This window comes from Lathyrus oleraceus, chromosome 4 (assembly GCF_024323335.1).
Source record: "Lathyrus oleraceus cultivar Zhongwan6 chromosome 4, CAAS_Psat_ZW6_1.0, whole genome shotgun sequence".
Taxonomy (NCBI): domain Eukaryota; kingdom Viridiplantae; phylum Streptophyta; class Magnoliopsida; order Fabales; family Fabaceae; genus Lathyrus; species Lathyrus oleraceus.
In genome coordinates this window covers 46,032,561-46,042,096 of record NC_066582.1, presented here as the reverse complement: position 1 = coordinate 46,042,096, position 9,536 = coordinate 46,032,561, and the positions used below count along the sequence as shown (strand labels likewise).

General features: G+C 30.0%; 1 pseudogene; it reads right to left on the bottom strand.

Annotated features, from left to right (window-relative positions):
• Positions 1-3,080: 3,080 nt before the first annotated feature.
• On the bottom strand, positions 3,081-9,297 carry LOC127135928 (uncharacterized protein YMR315W-like; annotated as a pseudogene).
• Positions 9,298-9,536: the final 239 nt, after the last annotated feature.

Genomic DNA, 9,536 nt, shown 5'->3' with positions numbered 1-9,536 from the left:
AATTCATCATCTTCTTCCTTTATCTCTTGTTGCTATTATGCATCATTGAAGAGCTGGTTCTTCAATCTTTTTACTTGGAGATTGATTTCAAAATCTAGATTCAACGAAGCACCAATGGAAGATCAAGAAAGCACGCTGCAAGACACACAGCATGTGGTTAGATCTTCACAAGTAATTTCAACAACAATTGTGACTTCAAGCTCAAATAACACATTTGCATCAAATCTATAAATCAAACATCAAGAGAATAACTACCTCCCGTAGAATCAACAGGTTGAAGGAGTCATTTTCTCACATAAACTTCACAAGGTTGTGGTGAATCCGCACATTCCTCTCATGTTTAAAACTGACAGTGATAGATTAGCCAATATCCTTTTTGAAGAGTATGAATCCTGGATTATCCAAGATCAAGTGTTATTTACCTGACTGCTATCAATAAACTCTAAATTTATGTTACCAAAAGTTCTTTCATGTAAGCATGCTTACAAAGTGTGGGACAAAGTGCATAAAAAATTTCTTTCTCAGATGAAAACAATAATTAATCAACTAAGGTTTAAGTTGAAGATAAGCAAGAGGTAACATATATATCTTTGAGTATCTATTTCAAATTCGTGCGTATTGTCGATTCCTTGCTAGAAATTGATGATCCAATATCTAAGAGGGATCAAATTTATGTCATCCTCCAAGGTGTACATGAATAATACAACCCATTCGTCATGATGATTTATGGAAAAATAGAATACACATACATTTATGATATGGAGGCATTAGTATATGTCCAAGAAGCTCAGCCGGATAAATATCGTCAAGAGCTCTCAACTCCAAGTACAATGGAAAATGTTGCTTAAGAGGTATGTAAAGATCGTGGATTTAACTATTTTTGTACCACATCATCTAAATTTCTATGTGCACACTCCAAAACTCTTCTTCACTTTTTAAAAAGAAAATGCACATATTTATTCTCTATGAAAGTTTGTGGGTTATAATCCTAACAAAGAAAAAATGTATTATTTTTAAAAAATATTTGTATCAACTATTTATTTCTCACTATAATTTTTTTTATTGGAGTTCTATAAAAAAATTTAACGTTTTACTTTAACAATTTCAAATCTTAATAACTAAAATATAAAAATATTGTGCATCACATCATACATATGTAAACAATTAAAATAAGTATCTAAATAAGATACATGTATAAAAAAGAAATCAATATAATATATTAAATTGAAATCATGTATTATCTCGCTGACACTTCAACTACTTTTGTAGTATCTTGCTCACACTTCAACTACTTTTGTGCCACATCATCTAAATTTCTATGTAGCACTTACCATAACTCCTCTTCACTTTGCAAACATACTTATTCTCTAAGAAAAATCGGGTTTGAATCCTAACAAAGACAAAAATGTATTATTTTCATAAGTTTTTGTTTAAACTATTTCTTTCTCATTACAATTTTTTTATTGTAGGTCTACATAAAAAATATAAAGTTTTACTTTAACAATTTCAAAACTTAACAACTAAAATATAAAAATATTATGCATCACATCACATGATACATATGTAAACGATTAAAATAAATATTTAAATAAAATATATGTATAAAAAAATGATAATGAAAATATAAAGTAAACCATCGATTATATCTTTTATAATTACTTTAATTTGTAAAAATAAATTTTATATGTCATTCTCAACTTATCAACTTATATTTTCCTTTCTATTTGACATTAATTCATATTGTTGTTCAATATAAATATATATATATATATATATATATATATATATATATATATATATATATATATATATATATATATATATATATATATATATATAGTTAATACTTTTATATTATAATAATATATTATGAATTTCTTATAATACTTTTATATTATATTTTATATATATATATATATATATATATATATATATATATATATATATATATATATATATATATATATATATAGTTAATACTTTTATATTATAATAATATATTATGAATTTCTTATAATACTTATATATATATATATATATATATATATATATATATATATATATATATATATATATAAATTCTAAAAAATAATTAAAAATCAATATGAAAATAAAAACTAATTAACACCCGCGCATTGCGCGGGTCTCAATCTAGTATAGTTTATTCGGAGACGAAATAAACTAGGACGCGAGCAAGCCATAACTGAATCTCTTCCCTCTCACACTTCATGGAATGGATTTTGTTTTTATTATAAATTTAAATGATTTCTTATAATATATAACATGTTCTCTATATTAGTTAATAAAATAAAATATATTTTCTTTTTTATACAAATTGTTAAACAATAAAGAATTTTTCTTCTAAAAAATGACATTTAAGGAAAAGTCGAACAAAGAAGATAAGGCATGAACTAAACACATAAAAATCACTACGCCAAATAAGGGAAAAGAGGGCGCTTTTTTTGGCCTATAACAGCGCTTTAAAGCGCCCTCTAATCTGGCGCTGGCATAGGTAAAGACAGCGCTTTTTTTCCTGGTGAAAGCGCTCTCTAAAGTGGCTCTTTAAGTCTTTTAAGGGCCACTTTAGAGGGCGCTTTTTAAAGAAAGCGCCCTCTAAAGTGGAAACTTTTAAGGGTTTAGAGGGCGCTTTTACTGAAAAGCGCCCTCTAAAGTGGAAACTTTTAAGGGTTTAGAGGGCGCTTTTACTGGAAAGCGCCCTCTAAAGTGGAAATTTAAAGGGTTTAGAGGGCGCTTATTTTGGAAAGCGCCCTCTAAAGTGGGTGGTTATTTAAATTTTTTTTTTTAAAAGCGCTATATTTTTTTATTTATTTTAGACAACCTGTATATTGAAGCAGTACACCTAAAACTGTATAATTTGAAGCCCTTTTTCACACATTGCATTCAACAAGCCTTATATACAACAATCCATACATATACAACAATCCACTGATATATAATCGTTTAACTTCTAAAGATTCTAAATATACAATCAATTCATACAAGTAATAATTTCAATAAATGCATACAAATCCTATAACTTCATCCAATCACGTGGATCTCTCTGCCTTGATCTACTGGCTTGTTTATCTACACTTAGTATATTCCTCAAAACTTTTTCACTTGAACTTGCTTGCCCTGCCTTGATCCAGATTCAAGCATTGCCTCTAAAAGAGCAACGTCTCTCGCACCCTCGACAAAAGAGAGGCGGTGCTCGGGTACAAACTGACTACCCTTCTGCAAAATAGAAATAAATTAGACTAGAGAATTCATACTAGCATGGACATTTAATTGAGGATAAGAAAGGAATGTAATGAACAAAAATATATGCTACGAGTTTGACACAAAACTACAAAATTAGAAGGTGGAATTGTGGAAGCATTTTGCAGGAATCTTAATACCTTGAGGGTGTTTTCAGAAACATCATTAAAAAAAGCTTTTAATTCTTCAGTTACTCCACTGAATGGGAAAAATGAGCTTTTTCATTGTCCATTAGCATCATATAATGAAACCTATATAGCATCATAACGTCAGAAAACAATAAAGATAACTGAAAGTGATTTGAATAAATTAATTGCAACTTTAGTGGATATTGAAGGAGAAGTTCAGATCTACCTAAGCTATTACTTTTGAAAACCTATAGTGTAACTTATAACTATAGTATATACCAGGTATCCGTGTTGTCCTTGGAATCCTCGCTCAATTTGAAGGGTTCCATTCGTGCCAACAACTCGCCACAAGATCTATAATGTGTTTAATGCCATGATTAAAGACTTGAATGAAAAATGCATGAATAATGAACATATCTACTGTTTGGGATGTGTAGCACGCGTGCACGTGTGTATTTGTAAGATGAGGGATCATTTACCACATGCCTTGGGGGATCTGGAGGAGACAACCATTACAAATACTCCTGAGCATCCATTCTCCAAATGACTGATGAAAAACATTCCAAAAATAATTCACATTTCTGTCGAGTATTTGTAAAGTCATTTCTGGAAAATAGAGGCTTACAAGACAGATGATAAATTATCTGGTGGTGGTAAGATCAAATCCACATGCGATGTCATAGCTGAAACTGAAACTACCTCACACCCAACAAGCTGTCGAGAATAAAAGGAGACGGCCATTAAATTATTATAAGATTCAGATGCCAGAAAGTCCCATTTGATTTAGGTTTCAGAGTGGTTCATTCATAGTTAGTAAGAAAGTTTTGATAAAGAGTGGTTCATTCATAATTTAAGATTCAGATGCCAGAAAGTCCCACTTGATTTTACTACACCAATGATAATCAGAGTTTTCTGCAACATAAATTGCATTAGGAAATACAGAAGAACACAAGTTAATGAATAAAATTGTCTGTGAATTAGACAGTAAAATTTTGAATATTACCATTCTTAACCCCGCAATGAAATGCACACCCATATCGAGAATAAAGCCTCCCTGCCAGAAAGAAAAAAATGATAACTTCACATAAGGAACCAAATAATGTTGAGAAAAACAGGATAAAATTGGTATGCAAAATGCTAATAACACAGGAAGTTAATAAAAAATTTCAGAATTTTAAATAGCCAGTGCTAGTATAGCCTGATTTAGGAAATACAGAAAACCATAACGAATGTTAATGAATATAGGCCAGAAGTTCGTAGTACTCCATCGGCGATGTCAAATAAACTAAAAAGAATTCATATCTGAGAAAGAAATCTCAGACTTATTTTGATAAAGTGTGTAAATTTAGGAAACATATTCAATTATTAAATTATAAAGTAGATTTTCCCCCCTACATTCTTATGCCAGAATAGTAGAGTTGATTAAGTGATTCAAAGCTACGCCAGATACTCTCCTGTACTAAAACAAATACTGAATGTGTAACTTAATTTCAAAGCACATTCAGTAAAACTGCGTCTCCAAGAACTTGAAAAGTATGGGTTTGAACTGTTCATTGATCCTTCTACAATAACTTGGACACTCATCATTTTGCCAATTTCAGCAATTAGCTTCTTGCCCTGCCAAACAAACTACGTAAATGGACAGGCAGATTCATAGGTTAAAATGTCAAAACAGAAACAAAAATACCTCAATTAAGGCGGGTTCAAAACGATAATTTTCAGCCACAGACCAAATTATTTGGCCAGGAGCATCAGCAAAAATCGATTTGTACGTAGATAATGCAGTTTCCAGCTCATTTATACCTGCAGTATCAGATTAATGTTAATCAAGTTGAGAGTTTAGGATAAGGTAACTGAAACTTTCATATAGTAGGGAAGGAGAGAATATATGTGGATCACCTAATAAAAAGAAAGAGAACGGCAACAATATTAATAGTAAAAGAGAATCTCTACGAAGGGCCAGCAAAAGTTAGAGCTACTACTTACAAGATGCTGCAGGTTTCTCTTCATATCCACAAAATCAGCCACCAACACACACAGTACATTCAAATAAAGAGGAAATATAGTCAGAGGCACAAAAAGATTAATAACAAAATTATGATTATCAAATGTTAACCCATAATGCCTACTTTTTCTACATCGAGAAACAAATGGAACAGTTGGTGAAATTTAACCCATAATGCCTAGTCTCCATTGCTAGCATTGCAACACAATAATTATTGTTGAGAATACTCAATAAATGTATGAACCAAGAAAAATGAAACCAAAAATGAACAATAGCGAACGTCAGAAGAGAAACCAAGTAATATGAAGATTAGAAAAATACCTATGGTGTCAAAATCGAACAGCTAACAACTAATTAATAGAAGGAGGAAACGTCATAGATCTAACAGAGGTGGAAGGAGAACGCCTTAGAAGTAGCGAAAATCGTAGTAGTGAGAACCCTAACGTGAAAAAGAACGAAAATAACAGAGAGTGAAATAACAAAACGCGCAGTATGTTATAATTTTAATGTTTACTAAAGGGGACCTTAGAGGGCGCTTGTGGAAAAAAAGCGCCCTCTAAAGGGGGCCTAAGAGGGCGCTTATGAAAGCGCTCTCTAAGGCTTTCCAAAAGCGCTTTATAAACTGGAAATGCACATGGACTTATAGAGCGCTTTTTTAAAAGCGCCCTCTAAGGGTAACCTTAGAGGGCGCTTTCTAAAAAGCGCCCTGTATTGTTGTCCCTCTATCTCCTCCTTATTTTTTCACTTCACCTTAGAGGGCGCTTTATTACAAAAGCGCCCTCTAAAGTGCGCTGTCTATTCCAGTTGTTCGCTCCTTATTTTTTCGCTTCACTTTAGAGTGCGCTTTTGTAATAAAGCGCCCTCTAAGGTGCGCTGTCTATTCCAGTTTTTGGCGTAGTGAATAATGTAAGTAATAACAAAAATGAGAATGGGACAACGCCGTATTTATCTCTAATAAAATAATTCCTAGCACAAGGTGGTAGGGTATCCCACCATTTATGGTCAAGCACATAATATCATTAGCAATCGGTCAACACAAGTATTTCATTTGTGATAAATGAGAGACACTTTAAATATTAGAGTATACTATATTTAGTAACCAATTTAGGTAGTTACGATAGTTTGAACTAGTTAGGAGAGTTAGTTTGATTAGCTAACATACTCTTAGTTTGTATAACTAATTACCAAGTTTGCATGGCTTGTATATATAACAAGGAATCTCTCATATACAAAGCAATGAACTCATTTTAATAATCACAAAAAGATATTTTATTATTTCTCTTTCCACACTTTAAAGTTCATTCATTATGATATCATTCGCCTAATAAAGGATCGTTTCCGCTCTCAATTCATCATTTTCTTCCTTGATCTCTTGCTGCAATTTTGTATCATTGAAGAGCTTGTTCTTCAATCTTTTCACCTGGAGATTGATTTTAGCATCTAAATTCACTGAAACTCCATTGGAATATCAAGAAACCACGCTTCAAGACACATAACATATGGTTAGATCTTCGCAAGTAATTTCAACAACAATTGTGACTTCAAGTTCGGGCAACACATTTGTCGAAGCTATAAATCAAACTTCAAGAGAATAACTTCCTTATGTGGAATCAGCAAGCTGAATAAATTATTTTCTCAAATAAACTTCACAAGATTGTGGTGAATCCACACATTCCTCTCATGTTCAAAACTGATAGTGATAGATTAACCAATCTAATTTTTGAAGAGTATGGATCTTGGATTGTCCAAGATCAAGTGTTATTTATCTTGTTGCTATCAATAATCTCTAAATACATGTTTACAAGAGTTCTTTTGTGTAAGCATCTATATAACATATTAAATTGGAATCATGTATTATCTCAATGACACTTCAACTATTTTTGTGCCATATCATCTAAATTTCTATGTATAACACTTCAAAACTTTCCTTCACTTTTCAAACATACTTATTCTGAAAGATCGTGGGTTCGAATCCTAACAAAAACAAAAATATATTATTTCCATAAGTTTTTGTATCAACTATTTCTTTCTCACTTAATTTTTTTTATTTAAGGTCTATATAAAAAAATATAAAGTTTTACTTTAACAATTTCAAAACTTAACAACTAAAATATAAAAATATTATGCATCACATTATACATATGTAAACAATTAAAATAAATATTTAAATAAATTACATGAATAAAAAAGAAATGAAAATGAAAATAAAAAATAAACCATCAATTATATCTTTTATAATTATCTTAATTTGTAAAAATAAATTTTAAATGTCACTCTCAACTTATCAGCTTATATTTTTCTTTCTATTTATCATTAATTCATATTGTTATTCAAAAAAATATATATTGACTATAATTGTCATAAGAAATTAACAATCCATTCTTATAATATATATATATATATATATATATATATATATATATATATATATATATATATATATATATATATATATATATATATATATATATATATATATATATATATATATATATATATATATATATATAAGTCTTGAAATAATTTAAAATCAATATGAAAATAAAAACTAATTAACATCCGCGCGATCGTAGGTCTCAATCTAGTATAGTTTATTTGGAGACGAATTCAACTAGGACGCGAGCAAGCCATAACGGAATCCCTTCCCTCCCACTCTTCATAAACTTTGCAATGGATTTTGTTTTTATTATAAATTTAAATAATTTATTATAGTATATAATATGTTCTCTATATTAGTTAATAAAAATAAATATATTTTCTTTTTTATACAAATTGTTGAAGAGTAAAGAATTCTTCTTCTACAAAAAAATGACATATAAGAAAAAGCAAAACAAAGAAGACACAAGGCATTTACTAAATTCATCAAAATTATGTAAGTAATAACAAAAACGAGAAAGAGATGAGAATGTATTTATCTCTAATAAAATCATTTATAGCACATGGTGGTAAGGTATCCCACCATTTATGGTCAAGAACATAATATCCTTATCAGTCGGCCAATGCCACTATTTCCTTTGTGATAAATGAGAGACACTTTAAATATTAGAGTATAATATACTTAGTAACCAGTTTAGGTAGTTACAATAGTTGGAAGTAGTTAGGAGAGTTAGTTAGATTAACTAACTAACTCTTAGTTTGTGTAACTAACTACCAAGCTTGCATGACTTGTATATATAGCAAAGAATCTCTCATATACAAAGCAATGAACTCATTTTAATAATCACAATAAGATATTCTATTAGTTCTCTCTCCATGCTTTAAAGTTCATTCGTTATGGGATCATTTGCCTAACAAAGGACCGCTTCCGCACTCAATTCATCATTTTTTCCCTTGATCTGTTGCTGCAAATTTGCATCATTAAAGAGATTGTTCTTCAATCTTTTCACCTGAAGATTGATTTTAGCATCTAAATTCAACGAAACTCCATTGGAAGATCAAGAATTCACGCTTCAAGACACATAACATATGGTTAGTTCTTCGCAAGTAATTTCAACAACAATTGTGACTTCAAACTCGGGCAACATATTTGTCAAAACTATAAATCAAACTTCAAGAGAATAACTTCCTCATGGGAATCAGTGGGCTGAATGAGTTATTTTCTCAAATAAACTTCACAACGTAGTGAATTCGCACATTCCTCTCATGTTCAAAACGGATAGTGATAGATTAGCCAATCTAATTTTTGAAGAGTATGAATCTTCGATTGTCCAAGAGCAAGTGTTATTTACCTTGTTACTATCAATAATCTCTAAATTTGTGTCTGTTAGAGTTCTTTTGTGTAAACATCTATATTTTATATTAAATTGGAATCATGTATTATCTCAATGACACTTCAACTATTTTTGTGCCACATCATCTAAATTTCTATGTGGAACTTTCCAAAACGTTTCTTGACTTTTCAAACATACTTATTCTGAAAGATCGTGAGTTCAAATCCTAACAAAGACAAAAACGTATTATTTTCATAAATTTTTGTATCAAGTATTTCTTTCTCACTATAATATTTTTATTGTACGTCTATATAAAAAAATATAAAGTTTTACTTTAACAATATCAAAACTTAACAACTAAAATATAAAAATATTATGCATCGCATTATACATATGTAAACAATTAAAATAAATATTTAAATAAATTACATGTAT